At 36.9% G+C, this 16,255-nt stretch overlaps 2 protein-coding genes across 5 annotated transcripts in view; one reads left to right on the top strand and one right to left on the bottom strand.

Moving 5' to 3' along the window:
• The window catches only part of LOC139985129 (alpha-N-acetyl-neuraminyl-2,3-beta-galactosyl-1,3-N-acetyl-galactosaminide alpha-2,6-sialyltransferase-like), a 69,623-nt gene that overhangs the window by 53,042 nt on the left and 326 nt on the right, over positions 1-16,255 (bottom strand). For 2 of the 4 annotated variants that reach the window (XM_071999375.1, XM_071999385.1), the window contains exon 2: positions 7,596-7,871. The exons of the other annotated variants lie outside the window; for them this stretch is intronic. The gene's annotated coding sequence lies outside the window, so the exon portion shown is untranslated. The remainder of the gene's footprint in view (positions 1-7,595; positions 7,872-16,255) is intronic. 4 annotated transcript variants of the gene reach the window in all.
• The window catches only part of LOC139985091 (uncharacterized), a 30,256-nt gene continuing 29,822 nt past the window's right edge, over positions 15,822-16,255 (top strand). The window contains exon 1 of the mRNA XM_071999336.1: positions 15,822-15,831. The gene's annotated coding sequence lies outside the window, so the exon portion shown is untranslated. The remainder of the gene's footprint in view (positions 15,832-16,255) is intronic.

The raw sequence follows: 16,255 nt of genomic DNA, 5'->3' as shown, positions 1-16,255 counted from the left end.
GTTGTGAGGAGACAGACCTGTATGAGGGAAGCAAATCATACAATTATTTTACCAACTTCCTCATTTTTTGAAGGACAGTAGGGTATGGAAAGGTTGCATCCCACAAATTTGGTCTGTTGCTTTCATTATTCATTATTGTTTTCATTATCGTTAATTTCTTTATGGTCACCAATGTAGATCAACCCACATACATACATGTACATACCTACCTATAGAAGTCACCATCAGTATCGCCTCCTAATATACTGTACTAGACAGTCCTAGATGGCCACTCATGTTAAAACTTAAATTTTAAGTCCCCTCACACCTACCCCCATAGGCCTCCTCCAAAAAATTGAAGGGTCAGAAACCCTTGAAAGTCTTTTAAAAGATTTTATCAATTGAAATAATACCATACAAATTTTTCCCCTTTTTGGGGAGGAGGTGGGAAGGGGGGGGGGGCATAACTGCACTTTTATGATCTAAATAGTAACTTACCAAGTGCAGACTGCCCTGTCCTGTTAAATATGAAACTTCACAACTCAGGATTACAAAGATTATCACAAAATTTATGGAAAACCATAAATGCCAAAAGAAATTCTTTTGTTAAATGCTTCCAAAAATGTTTAACAGCCCGATCTACTTTTCAAAAAAGAATTTAGGATTTTGAAAATTTGTGGTCATTTTAGCATACAGTTATCATGGCAACAACTTTTATGTCGATAGAACAGAGGTGTGAGGCTAATTGAAGTGGAAACAGACAAAGGACTTTTACTACATACTACAGTGCGGTATGTATGGTATTTGTCACCACACCTCATCAAAATTCTAATCTGGAGAGCGATCATTATTAACTATTGGAAGAGAAATATGCAGTCTCTGTTAGTTTTTTAAATTCTGTATTTATAACAGTCATAGAATTCAATCTGGCTATTTATCTCCTGAATTATACCATGACATTTCATTCACAGCATGCAAAACTGCAAATATTTTGCCACTTGCAATAATTTTAAAAAAAATACACCGCGAAAACTGTTTGATTATTTATTCATCTCTACAAAATGTTTTGTCTTCATCATCTCACACAAAGAAAGTTCTATGCTGTAACACTATATTCCATTTTGTGTATCAATGTTTAAGTACACAAAGACAATTGAGCCTTCCACGCTAGCGGATATTATCGCTGTAAGTGCTGGGACCTCTCAGGGCGGTCTGATATGATATCAGTGCATAATGAGTAGCAGGTGGTTCTCGTCACAAAACAGAATCACTCTCAGCAGAATCACTCTCAGCTACCGACCCATCCTGCGTGTGAGTTTAAATACACAAGCTAGTTTACATAAAAGCAGCCAAGAAAACAGTGTGGGTTTATAACTTGGAAACTGTTGACTTGACAGAATTATGGCAAAAGAGTTTCATGTAACATGTGTTAATGTATAGAGTTATTCAAGTCTCAAGACAAACAGCTATTCTTATCGTACATCATGTGCAAGGATGAACGCAGCATCGTAGATGCATCTATGTAACTATAGTGTAGTCGGTGTGCAGATTGCAGCCCTGTCAAGTTTTGTGATGTAGTTTTGAATAGTTTGCAGGAAAACCCCTGTCAACTAAAATACTGAGCACTGTATTATACCACACTTTGAAAATACTACAGTAACAGAAGGAATAGTGTTATGAGGAGGGACGAGAAGGGGTGGGGAGTGGGGGGAGGGGGTGGAGAAGGATAAGGAAAAAGTAGAAGAGGTAAATAAGAGATAAAGAGATATTCTCTTCATTTTTGGAAAGTAGTAAACCAATTGATGTTAACACATACTGTACATGTGTACAGTATGAATGTTGTAGCATGCATACTGAGCAATTGATACATTTTATATGCATGTAAATAGATGTTAAATGTACACCAAGTCCATTTCTGACTTCAGAACCATGTACTTGAAATTTGGATGATTTACGGTCAATGAACAAGAGCCATGAGGATTGGTAAAACTCTGCACAAATCTGAACTTACACAGTTGGGTTGGTAGCCCGGTGAAGAGAACTAGGGTAAAGACCAACGTGGCCAGTAACTCTGTGCAGTAGGTCAGTGCCACAACAAGGTCTCTAGATGCATTTAGATGATAGAGTGCTATGGTTATGAGGGGACAGGTAATGTAGATGAGGACGAAGGGCAATTGAGCTTTACAATTTAATGACAACTTTAACCTAATTGCTGTCTTAACAGACCATGTTAAAGTGAATAATTGACTTCCCTACCTGGCTTACCTGTCTCCTCGTTAATGCAACATTAGCACTCTCGCTGTGCTGTGTCTACAGTGGAGTGGTAGACTGTTTAATACTGAACACCCTAAAAGTGCTTACACACAAGTTTGCTCCTCCGATCTTCATACAGTAGTGTAGTTCCAATACCACCAATACTTCACTCCACTTTCTCACAAATACTTTCACATTGGGTCAGCCTGCAAGCGACCAATCAACAAGCAGGAAGTTACACAGAACACAGCAAGTCATGTTGATGTTGACATAGTAACATGCACCCTTGTATCCAGCAAGGCTCTACTCCCTGGCAATAACCAGGACGTGACATCATACAGTATATCATCATATCATTGTGATCTTGGGCCAAAGTGATCCACCAAGATTTTACACTTTTTTTTATTTTGATCTAGAGCTCCTGATCTCATCTCATTGAAAGGAGGATCATAAAATGTGCTACCTGAGAGTGAGAGTTCACTCTAGAGGAAGTTGATCTCGAGTGGAGGATCAGATCTGGATCAGATCCCCTGCTTGAGATCTAGTGTGAATGCACAAGTTAGTAGGGACCAGTCACCACAGATAATAACCCTCCACATTCTACCGCTCCCCGTCCCCCCCCCTCCCCAAGTGTCCGGAAGTGATTTTCTATAATTGACTTCAATCTTTTTGAATCTGCGGTACTTTCTTGGTATCCATCCTGGTTCCTATGATCTCAATATACTTCTTGCAGTACTTCCTGATATTACTGTAAGTACCCTGTTTCCTCTGTTCGTTTTTGGGGGAGGGGGAGGAAGAGGCAGGGAGATTGTTGTTCATGTGATTTTGATGTGACATGCATAATAGCACTATCATTTAAATGCTACATAAAGTCATGAAAACAGACAGACAGGTTTGATCTTTGGGGCCATTTTTCAACAAACGTCAGGAATCTCTCTAGGGAAGATTTGGAGTTTTGCAACAATAATAAATCATAAATACAACTCATGATGGAATGAGGCAGTCAGTCAGAACTCATCAAAATTTCGTCAATGTCTCCTGCTTCCTCCAGCGGTACTCAGGGAAGATATAAAGTAGAGGCTTTGATTTAAGACATAAATTGGATGCAATGATCATAAAAGAAACTGTTTCTTTCTCATTTCAATCATTCTATGTTTTGTCGTCCTTTTGTTTTTCTTTCAGTGAAACAAAGAAGGCCCTCAATTGGTTCTTGCCTAATTGCTTCTGTGATAAAGTACTTCAAGTCTGTAATTGTTTCAATCAATTTTCCAGTGGTTAGTCAGTGGTGATGACACCTTTCTCATTTCTAATCCTAGAGATACCGTCAATCTATGATTACCTCTGGGAGTTATCTCGTCAAATGCTCAATAGTGAATAGATTAGTTTGAATCTAGCACGGTCTGAGTGAGGGTTTTTATCGCAGATGGGACTACAGACCACAAGTAGACACTTCACAGAGCCGAGAAAAGAAACGGGAAGATGATAAACAGTAAGAACTAAATGAGATCTACAATGACCAAACTTCAAAGAGGATTGCCATCAATATATATATGTATATTGTACTGCCAAGAAGCCATTCTGCAAGTTACAATATTTGTACAGCTTCTATGATATTGTTTGTATTGTAAGTGGCACATAAATGGGTGAGGAATTGCATAGATATGGAGACAAGATATATGTGTACTGTATTTAGGCAGGAACGGTGAGATCAATGTGAGTGAGAGGCAGTGTGGAAAACAAAGAGATGGAAATTAACAGAAAGGATGCAGAAAATGCATTGAGGGAGATGGGTGAAAGTGATGAGATGAAGATTGAGGATGAAAAGAAAGCTCAGGAACATGGAGAGGGCATGAGGGGTGGGGGGGGAGGAGAAGGAGGGGTACAGATGGCATGAAGGAGGGCAGGAAAGGCAACAATTTTGATGCTCACTAGTCTACTTTACAACCTAGCATACTGTGTGTCACTGAAATTATGTATCATAATCTATACTATCTGTTTCTGACCTTTACCAGTTAATACAGATGGATAGAGTTAAGCTGTGCACTGCCACTGTATGGGAAGTACAGTATAAATGGGAAATTTATATTAACATCATCACACACCTGTACACTACGCAGTTTTCACTGTCGGCCTGCATGCTTTACGTCCTTACAATAATTTCACAAAGTCACAACCACCTTTGATACATGCAGCAAAACAAAATTTTACCACATTTCTGGTACATTACTGTATTAATTCACTCTACGTATACAATATGTATTCACAAAGCCTTTATGTTATGACTACCTTTAATTTTTACACTGATTTCAAAAAAAGGCCTACAACTACAAGTTACCTTGCTTTTCCTAGATATTTACATCAATTTAATTTATGTACTGTACTATATTTAACTTGCTTTCTACAGCATACAGTAGGATACCGCTAATGCCTTTGACAGTAAAAAGTTACACAGCCACTCAATACTCTTACCAGCCGTAACAGCCACCGCGCTCATTTCTGCGCATTTAACGTTGTAATCACATTTCACTCCGGAAAAACAGCAAACTCGACACATGGGCAAAGTGGAAATTTTATGAAATGACACCAAGCTTGTAAATTATTAGCTTGGGAAAGCTTTCAAACTTAGCCCCTTTTTTTATTAAACCTTCTTGTCAGATGTGAGGAAGAACGAAGCGGGAGAGCTAATCTCATCAAGGTCAGAATTAGCGACCAAATATCGAATGGAGGTTTACAAATCGCACAAATCACACACAATCTCATGAAAACAAGATGAATTTGTATGTGGTAGTACTGTCATGTCTCTGACAAGAAACAAAACAAAAAACACAATCATAACTTGATGGTATTCACTGCATGGCTTTCCAATTAAAGGCAAAATGAGACTAAATTGTAATTACATGCAAATTTTGGTATTTGAACAGGGAATAACTTACTACTCACAATGCACAGAGCAATTTTGAGGCTTAGAAAATTATACTGCTATGCCCCCTTCGACACCAATTGCAAAAAAAAAAAGAGGAAAAGTAGGTAAAATGAAATATTAATTAAACAATTCAAAATTAAAGTAAGCAGAATAAACCAAAATGTATGTCATCTGATTTACCTTGAGCAATGTCAGGTTTACATTTCCTTTTGTCTTTTGTTTGGTTGGGATTTTATATTTATTTGGGGGGGGGGGGGATTTAGTAAGTGGGAAGTTCCACAAAACTTGTCTGGTGTACAGTAGGTATGAAGTAAATGACAAAACAGTATGATCTATAGACAAAGAGACCACAGTGCTTCCAAAACAACAAAGTGCAATTCTACAGTAATTTGAGAGTCTAAGCTATCTACTGTATATAGCCCATAATAAATACATTTGTGTTTCCAAAAAAATGAACCGGCTGTAGTTTCAAAATAGTGACAATTTAGTTATTGATTCACTCAAGCCTCTCGACAAAATACAAGGTCTTTACAATAAAGCTGCTATAAAAGTTAGGTTGTTAAAGCAGTGCAAGTTTGTCCACTTTACCGTACAAGGTATGTCCGAGCATAATATAACGTTCCAATTTTGTGTAGCAGTTGTGAGGGCTCTGAGCTTTATGTCTGTAGTAAAATACTATGGTTTCCTGTGTAAAACCCGACACTTTGGACTTGTCTATTTGACCATTTCGCATAGCATTTTGCAAATGCAATAATCTGTATCCTGTGATACACATACGTAAATAAGTAACTTATAAAGTTCTTCAAATAGTATTGACTTACTGTTCAGTTTGTAAAATGATCAAGCAAACTTTCATGGCATATACCATGGCAATTCTTTTCTCGCAAAATGCTATTGGCTAGCAATCAACCTTTGTACAGTTTGCTGTGCATATATCATAAAGACTGTTTCGGAGTAATCCATTAAATCTGCACAATTACCTGTGCCATAAATGTATGTACATAGTTAGTGTATGTATAGCTACAGTATGGTCAATCAAAACATTTGTATTGATCAATCAGTCACCTAGTGTACACGGATGTGCTCACGCTGGGTGGCTGCGCCTGGCAGTTCTGAGTGCCGCCCAGCACAAACAGTATTTTAAACATTTCCGGCCCGCACTTGTTTTTGATGATTAAGTTAACAAATGTTACCAATGTTATCAAAAACTTGAGTGAATACTTGGCACAGATGTTATCGCCAGAGTAGGACAAAGATTGCACCATATCCCATCTAAGCATGTACTTCATTTGCAATAATTTTTCCAAAGGGGAGGGGGAACCCCCACCCCTGAGAACCCTCCCCCAGGACATGGATCACACTACAGCACCAATCCGCCCGGCACTTTAATATTTCCTGAGGACATCTCTACTGTATTTAAGGTAGTACAGTGCTGTAACAGGATATTGGGTAAATGGGTAATTAGGTTTGTGTATACATGTATCTATGGTAAATCAATATTTGTATGACTGATTGTACAAAGGATCCCTAGTACATTGTAACAGGATCTTAGCTAATTGGTGTGATTGTTTAAACATCAATTGTTAACAACTTCCAATTCAAATACTTTACCAGCCTTCAGCTTTAGTTTGACTTTGTTGTTCACGATCTGCCAGCGATTAATAGATTGAACTGATTGTCTCTTTGAAGTTGCTCGATCGATATCTCGATTTCTAAATATTTTGGCGTCTTTATTTACCCTTCAAAAACAAACATGAAAATCTGAGTAAAGAGCTAAGTCTGTACAATAGGGTTTATTACTCAATATTTAAGGAAATTACTACTACACATCCAATCTTTATGTGGAGCAGTTCTAACTGGTAAATATTCTGTAACATGATGCAGGTTTAGAATAAAACAAGCCATGTACCATTACCAAAGATGGGAATGTTTTAGATTTAAAACTTTTCTCCTCTGCATGTACATGTACATGCTTTCAGTAAATAGTTGGCTCTTGACAAGGCAGAGTGAGGGTGCCATAGCTGTGAGGAGATAGGTAACTGAGGAGTAAATTACAGTCAATTAAGTTCAACCAAACTGTGCACAGTGCACTGCAGTGCACAGTGTTAAAAGATTACCAGGGCATACTAGACACAGTAGAATGAGGTGCTGAGGTGCTAAGGTTGTGAGGAGACGGGTAAGCGAGGAACAAAGTAAATATCTCAATATTAACTTACTGTAGCCACCCGAGACATCACATGTGTACACACACTCGGGAACATATAAATAATTGTTGATTCCGGAGATATCACCTCAAAATTCCATTTGCCTCCATAATGGAATCAAATCCCTGAGCTGCAAAACATCACACTTGTAATTTAACTAACATGAAAATGAAGTCAATCTTTATTTTCTTTCATGTATTGATCTTTGGAACATAAGACAAGCAATGATTCCTTACCCCAAGATGGCGTCTTCTTGTCGATCTGTCCACAGTTTTTTTTTTCCCTTCGATCAACACGAAAACTGACGACCTTCCAAAAACGCTGTTTTATACCGGCTACCACCACTTGTTGAGCGAGTGTACTGTTAAGCTCTACTTACTGGTAGACAATTTCTATTCCTTTTTTCTTTTCTAATTACGACGTCGCGTTTTCCAAAGCGCTGATTTCAGATCAAGGCTATGCACATGTAGAAACCAATTTTTTTTGACGATGCCGCTAGCAATCGACGTGACCTAAATGAATAAACAGCCAAAAAACCAATTATGGTTAAGAAATCTCAGATTCTACGGCCTAAGGAAAGATAAGCAAATTAATGGGGATGAAGAGTTTTGAATTTATTGCTTATCCTCTTAGGGTTATGAATTGAGGAAATATCTCTAGCACCTCACACCTTCCTTTTTTTCCCCTCGATTTTAACAGAATTAATAGCCAACCAGCAAAAGAATAACAGTGGCATTGTTTTACTTGCCATTAGTGGATTAGAAACTTTGATCAATTAAAATGGTCAGAAAAGTGGCAAGGAATGTTGGCGGCCGTCTTTTTAATGTATTTCAGAATTAGCTCGTCGGCTTTAAAGGGATGTATATATAGGACACCTGGAGGAGCGTGCAAAGTGTACACAGCCTTGGGTTCTATTGTTCATTATAACACTAGTTCAATGTTAGAAATATATGAGAACATAGGCAGATCCAGTAAGATAAAAGTGTACAAAGCCTTGGGTTTCATTTTTCATTATATATAACACTAATTCAATGTATATGAGATCATTGGCAGATCCAGTAAGATAAAACTGTACACAGCCTTAGGTTTTCATTGTTTATTATAACACTAGTTCAATGTTAGAAATATATGAGAATGTTGGCAGATCCAGTAAGATATCCAACAGTTTTCCAATGAGAAGTAACTGTGTAAAATGCTTTGCCATCTGTACGCGGTTTATGTACGTGAAGTTTCCAAATGCTGAGATTGTTCATAAACTTCACGGAGCATTTACAAATTTATATAAAGCGAAAGCATTTAAAATCTAATATAACAATTTATTACAGGGAACAGTTTGAACTTACGAAGTACGTATTATGTGTTTTAAAGGCATTCATAAATATGTTGTGTTCCTATCTTAATTTCTCAACCACTTAAACAAGTTTATTGAACATCGATATCACAGCTTGGATATGCTCAGGCAACCCCTACACAGTACAGTATAGTACTAGCGGCCCTAGTAGACTACTCCCCATATGAAGTTTAGATATAAGAGCATTAAATTAATACATATGCCTACTGTAATAGACAAATTTTTAAAAAGCTGTACCAACTATTCCGAGTTTCCAGATCTTAAAATTCAAAAGTTAATGACACAAGACCCCATTTGAGTTGATCAGAAAACAAATCCACAATACAGGATTATCTGTCCTTTTGGTCAAACATTTTCTACAACAAAGTGGCTCATGGAACTGCCGAGTTGGTTAGGCTTCAATGTGCCATACACTTACAACGGTAGGATAACATTGGGTTCGTTAACAAACGTTCCATGTCAGAATACCAATACCCTTAAGATGCCCAAACATCTCTTTAATTATATCTTTTAAAGGCATTTCCTATATGCCATCAGTCATAATTCGCAAAATATATAACAGTTTATACAACAAGTTTGCTGTTATCTCTGCTAGGATTTTTTGCAAAGATTTTCACTCAACACCAGTGGAAGATAGATGCTCTTTCAACCTTAGATTTTGATTGCATTAAAGATCGTCTTGATTTAGGCAGTGTAATGGAGTAATAACGATATTTCTCACACCATTCTGCAGCTACTGTACAAGACCAACGAATAATTGGGAAAATGTACGAAGTAGCGCTAATCGAGTAGCGGTTCAAAGTTGTAGTGAGGTACTGTATAGGCTAAGGACTCGTGCACACCTACTGTAGCTACTGTGTAGTATATATATGCCTACAGTATTACTAGATGAGCCCTAATGACATAACAGAAGGCAAGCTATCTAAATTTAAATTTTTAAATTTCGTACTGCACAGAAACATAATTTTCCAACATGTGCAATTACGTAGCACCATTTATCTGCCTAAGCACCTAACCTTTGTTCATAGAAACTTTTGATGTTGTACATCTGTACTATATGGAGACTTGAACAGCAATCACAGTGGGGAGTGAATTTTGCATTTTGGCGAGTAGAGTTTTAGTCATTGTCGCCAAATGGCGAGTCCTTTTAAAAATATTTGTCAAGGCCTGGTATTTAGAGTAAAGGACAAAACAGTATAGACAAAGAGACCACCATGCTTTCAAAATAATGACACACTGCATGTAATTTCTACAGTAATTAGAGAGAAGTTAAATTGTATCTAGTCCATAATACTTGTACTTTTATTTAAAAATCAGCCTTGTGTTTCCAAAACAGTGACAAAAGTTCTCTAATTTGATTCGATGAAGACACTCTGTAAAATGAAGAGGACCACTCAACACTCCTCCACCCTCTCCTCCCTCCCTCCCGCCTCTCTTTCTTAAAGATGAAAGTATTCAAACTTCGGAATGGACCTTCACTAGATCTCATTTGCAATGAGACAGTAAGGGTACAGTACCTTCTACAAACAGTCCTGTGTAAATACATACAGTAGCTTCAAAACCCAAGGAGCCTACTGCATAACCAAAGAAGCTTACTGCATAACCCTAGAAGCTTATTGTGACAATAAAGCATAGACTGTATTTATTTAACCTTGAAAGTAGAATTCCACATACAGTATTTTGCACACTTTTTTACAATAGACGTACCCTGATATTCATGAACAAATTAAACAGGAACCCTTTTCAGATTGCATATCTAAATATATATCGTAGTGAGTTGGAAAATCCAGAGCAGTGAAAAACTTCCAACCTCCATCGGGGTTCGAACCCGGGCCTCCCGCTTTATATGCAGACACTATACAAAATATATATATATATATATATATATATATATATATACAGTATATATATATATATATATAATATATTGAATCTGTCTAGGGTAGAGACACATCAATCCATCACTGTTCCATTTACTGTACATTCTATACTCAGTACAGTATATAGTGGGAAAGTCCAGCTGTCCCTGGTTCTACTTGAACAGTAAACAATTCCTGTATATAACACTCATGAATGCCTTCAAAACCAAGGTTCCAAGGGCCCCAATGTAAATAATGTACCTCCTCCCTCCCAGTTTGCCTCACCTCTTCAATATTCTCTAGGTGGACATGTGCAGTTCAAACAGTAATCCATTCAAACTTTGGGGTGACCAATGTTGACACAGTTCTGTATTGACTAAAAAGGAAAACAAACTCTTCCACGCTAACAGGCAGACTGAGGCTAGTAATCAATATTTGCCAGACTACTGTATAACACTGCTATACTATCGTAGAGCCTCAAGAACCAGGGAAAGCTTAAACTGAATTATAAGATAGAGAAGACCCCAAAAATTGATCCAACTAGTGGAAAATGTCGGTACCAGTTCATTTACATAAAATTTTGCAACATTGTCTCCCGAACATAGCATGTGAGAGACACTTCCGAGAAGCCCGCACTTCACCAATGACGTATTATGCACTTAAAATTCCATTAGCTGAGTCATGTTCGACACTCGCAGATCTGTGTCTACGTAAAGTACGGTGAGTTGATGTTCGTTCGTGAAGCATTCTTCATGATCAACGTCTAAAGTGATTTACTTGCATGTGACTGCAACAAAATGATTCCATTTATATCCTACCAGTTGTCTGAAGACTTTCTCTGACAAACCAAAACTGTTATTGAGGTTGTTTGCAGGACAACCAGTTAAGTAAATCGAATGTACAATCCTTCAATGCCTTCACTCGCTCGTACTGTCCCTCATAATAGCGGTCCCCAAGCTTTTGAGCCCACTGGCCCAGGATCTTACAAATGACTGAGCCAGCCACCACCCACAGAACAAATGCACAGAAATCCTGTAAGCGGGCTTGGACAGTGGATTTGATGTTAACAAAAATTCCCTTTAATCGATGTCTATTGGCTAGCTCCAAAAACTCTTTCTAAATTTTCTGACAGTGTTGTTTGCTTGTTTCTACATTTTTATTATATTTTTCGGGGGTAAATTAGCTTTAAAATACACCCAAAGCTCTTTTAAAATCATCTACATTATCACAAGTTTCTTCTCATGTTGTCTCCGGGAAAAGCAAGTTCCCAGTTAAAAGCCGGTAGAAGAGAAGAGATGGGAAGTAGTCTTTGGAAGACTCCTCCTCATTCCAGCGTAACAGTCTGCTTGGGCAAGAGCAGGATGAATTCCTGTTTTAACAGCTCTGGGTCAAACTGAAGATCAAAACTCAAGCTAGGCCTGCAGAAGGTAAAATCAAGTGACACTAAATATTCATTTCTGTGCTTCCTGATCTGACTGGAATTCCCAAAACTTTTGACGTCTGAATATTTTTGGGCAACAAGATTACCAGGTCCCCCCCCCCCCCTCTCGACATGGGAACAAGACTCACTTTATGGTGTTAAGAGCGAACTGGTAACTTTCTACGACACTGTACAAACTACTCAGGGAATAATTTAGTGTTTTTAGTGTTTGTAACAATGACACGTTTGCATAGCACATTTGAAGGCTACAAACTTTGCCTCAGATTATAAAATACTAGGGTTCTGTGTACAAAAACTGTTACAGGTGCATCTTTGCACTAGTAATTGCAATTTTCCCATTTCGACCATTTTGCATATATGAATTTGCGCTGTGATACCCGATCAATTATGAACTGTTCCATCCTTTGCTATTGGTCACACTGGTAAAAATGACCATCCTTTTCATTCCACCTCCCATAGAGTCTGAAAGTGTTTTCTTGGTCTAAATCTTTATTTTGTTGTATTTTGTTATCTGCTCCATTCAGTTCATTCAACCATGTTGATAAAGTCTCTTACTGTTCTACCTGTAAATTAGTGCTAGAAAGGTTACCGTCTCACTCTAGACAGTGCGGGAGTGATAATGCTGTGAGGAGACATGTACTGTAAGCGAATAGGTATAAAACATCATGCTTGTCAATAAAGAAGACCAAATTTGTATTGAGACCTATTTAAGAGCTTACAGTATTTGTCTTCCTCTTGGAGGTTTTGATTGGTAAGACTAGTTATAGTTAAATGTAAAGGTCAGGTACATCCAGTTGTATACAGTAGGCCTAGTACATGAATGTACTTATATAATGAGCAAAAGAGGCGGTTCCTCGATGTCTAATGTTACGTGATAGAGATAATCGTTTGGTTGATTTTTAATTATGAATTACAGAAAGGTGTGGTGTTCATGCATAATTGTCTGGGCCAACAAAATTGTTTGTTTTTACTAAAAAGGTTAAGTAATCGTTAATTAGGGTTTGCTGAGTAAAAATTCTATCACAATAATCTCTCTTTCATCAATTGCTAGTTGCTGATAAGTAAATGAATGTAAGTGACAATGGAAAGCTAAAAATATCAGATAAAGGCAATATGGACCTTTAGTTTAGACTTAAAACCTTAACACACTTACAGTAGGCATAATTGTTTAGGCATATGGTTGAAAAGATAATTGACCAGTCAAATTAAAGTTGACTACAGGTACTGTATGATACGGTCTAGTGGTGATTAGTCATTTTAGCACTGAAAGAGATCACGCACTATTGTAGGTGGTTAACTTGTTTAATAAATGTCATTGTCGAAAAGACTTAATGGCAGATTTCACAGTTGCAGGGTCCAAAAGGTCCCTCCAGATCCCAAATTTTCAAATGCTTTGTTTCAAAACAAATGACCTACCATTTGTAACTTTGACATCCCAATTATCATTTGTGAAAACGCAGAGATAAAATAACCTACGGTTGTTACGAAATAAAAGTGAAACATGACACGAGTGGAAACTTTGCTATGGAAGATGATGAATGCATGTTAGTAATTTTAGCACTGAAAGAGATCACGTACTATTGTAGGTGGTTAACTTGTTTAATAAATGTCATTGTCGAAAAGACTTAATTCAGTCTAAGTAGTCATTGTCCAGTAGACTGAGCTGCAGTTTCATTATAGTAGGCCTAGTGTTAATGAAGAGGTCACTAGTGAAGGTTGAAGATACAGTAAATTTATATCTTCGTAATTATGCAGAATCCAGAAATTGCACTTTTCAATGAAATGAAAAGTACATTGCCCCGTATTAAAATATTGTTGTATTTTTCAAGTGGTATATTCACAAGTGTAACATCTGTGTTCCGTGCTCCAGATACCAAACTTAACAAGATTCCTACATCTTGAACTTGGCTGGCCAATTAAGTGCTAAACTAATGTTAGTTGAAGTACATCAATACCAGCCCACAACAAAAGCCATAAAGCCACTAAATTTAGCAATTAAGAAAGGGTTTCAAAAGGATGTTTACATTAAAGTGGTAGATTTGTGAGGGTAACCCTTTTCAAGATCTCAAGACCAAGATTGAATTATTGTTCACGTGATGTTTAGACACTCAATATAACAACAAGATGCAATTTAAGTTAAATTTCATTATTCGCAAAGGGTGATACAACTTTGCCAGAAAATTATAGACCTAGATACAAATGACTTCCTTCCACTTATAAAAAAATAAAATCACATTATGGGATTCATGGAAATGCCTACAGTATAATGTGCTTTCCAGTTATTTATCCAACTGGGGACAATTTACTTTTGCTATTAATACATGCATTTTTATAGTATTCTGAAGTCAGCACTGGAGTTCCACAATGTTCCATTTTGGGATTTTTACGCCTTTTACTTGATGTTAACATATTCAAAATGATGTTCCTTATGTTTCCACTCGCCTCTTTGCTGATGATACACATGTATGTGTTTCTTGCTGACAAAAATTTAAGAAGGTCAACTCAACTCTCAGACAACACAAGGATTAGTATGAGGCAAACTGTAAGTTAACTCGACACACTGGCAAAACTAGAGCTCTACAGTTTTTTTCATGATCATAATAAAAGTCACCCATTTTACGATAGTTTTTCATTTGATGGTATTGACATTTTTAAATTTACCTAGTTGTACAAAGTACTTAGGATTGGTTTTTGATGAAAATTTATCATGGAAACAACATACTAATGATTTATGTAAACGGTTATGTACATTGGTATTTTCTGTCATATTAGAAACATACTTCCAACTGAAACAGCCATTCAAATTTACTATTCAGTTATTAATTCTTGGCTCCCTCATGAAATTGAAGTTTATGGTACAGAATGTACTTCTTTCTTAAATCTTCCAAAAATTTTACAGAATAGTTTGATCAAACTACTCAATGAAACCTAGGCTTTCAACAAATCAGTTATATATATACTGTATAACTTGATATATATTTTAACCTCTTGAAGACTAAAGATATTCATTCGAGTACAACATTGGTGAGATTGTATTCAAGTACGGTAATGGTATACAGTATGCTACCTAGTGTCTTAGCTGATGCTATTCATCAAATAATGAGTCCTCTATTAATAGGCGAAATAATATTCGTGGCAAGCCATAAAACTGTACAAATTTGGTAAAGTGTAACATGTAGCACAAACTTTCTTCCACGATTAAATCAAATAACTCTCAAAAGTCTAAAAACTATGCTCATTCATAATTATCAACAGTAGCAATATCACTGTTATTTAGACATGTGACGTGTATTTACAGTATACTTAATTATTTAACCTGCATAAACCTACCGCACTATTTTTCTTTGCTTTTCGCATGGTCACTAGCTTCAATGATAAACAGCATTGTTTTTTCTAGTGTCTATCATTCCTCAGTTTTATTAATGACTACTAGTACGTCAGTTTTGTATGCCATATGAGAAATAAATTTGAACCTATATTGCTCGGGTATCTGAGTTGAGTGTTAAAACTTTTAATAATTTTAAGGCAAGTACCACATATATATGTTTGCTATGATTAAAAGCAGAAAATAAAGGAATTTCCAGAAAACTAAACGGAGCCCTGGATTTGTTTGAATGGTTTGTCATGTTAATTTTCATTTCTTTTTGTCAATTGATGTTAATTCCCATTTCACTAAGTCCACCGTAATGCCTGGGGTGTAGAGGTGCTAGGCTAGAATGGTCAGCAAAATTGGATAGCATTCTGTAACTTTTGTGTAAGTCCATCCCATCAGTATCCAGTTGGCAAATTGTGTGTTTGTTTTGTGGGTTATGGTCAGTGGTCCCAAGAACCTAAGCTATCCCCTATCCTAGGACTAACCAAAAACACAGGCTATGAATGCCTCTTTATCCGCATACCTTAGGTTGAACCTACAGCTGTAGGTCTAACTTATAGTACTGTTACAGGTAGGTCTACACTAACTTATGCTATGGTAAGGTTTCCACTCTCATACATCATAGTAGCCTTGCAATTTGCATGACTGAAACAAGTTTCGTCCATTTATTCATCTTTTTTCTGGACTTAACTTATACTCCTACCCATGATGAAATCCATATATTACATCACCAATCAAATCGCTCTCACAATCACATTTAACCTGTAAGTAACGAAAAGTTCAAAACGTTTATACACCTGTGCGATAGCGTTATGGCAACCACCTACACATTGAGTGCTTACACTGCTTAGGCTAATTGCATTTTGGTAACT

The sequence above is a fragment of the Apostichopus japonicus genome, chromosome 2 (assembly GCF_037975245.1).
Source record: "Apostichopus japonicus isolate 1M-3 chromosome 2, ASM3797524v1, whole genome shotgun sequence".
Lineage (NCBI taxonomy): Eukaryota > Metazoa > Echinodermata > Holothuroidea > Aspidochirotida > Stichopodidae > Apostichopus > Apostichopus japonicus.
The sequence above is the reverse complement of the archived record's forward strand: the minus strand, read 5'-3'. Positions and strand labels throughout refer to the sequence as shown.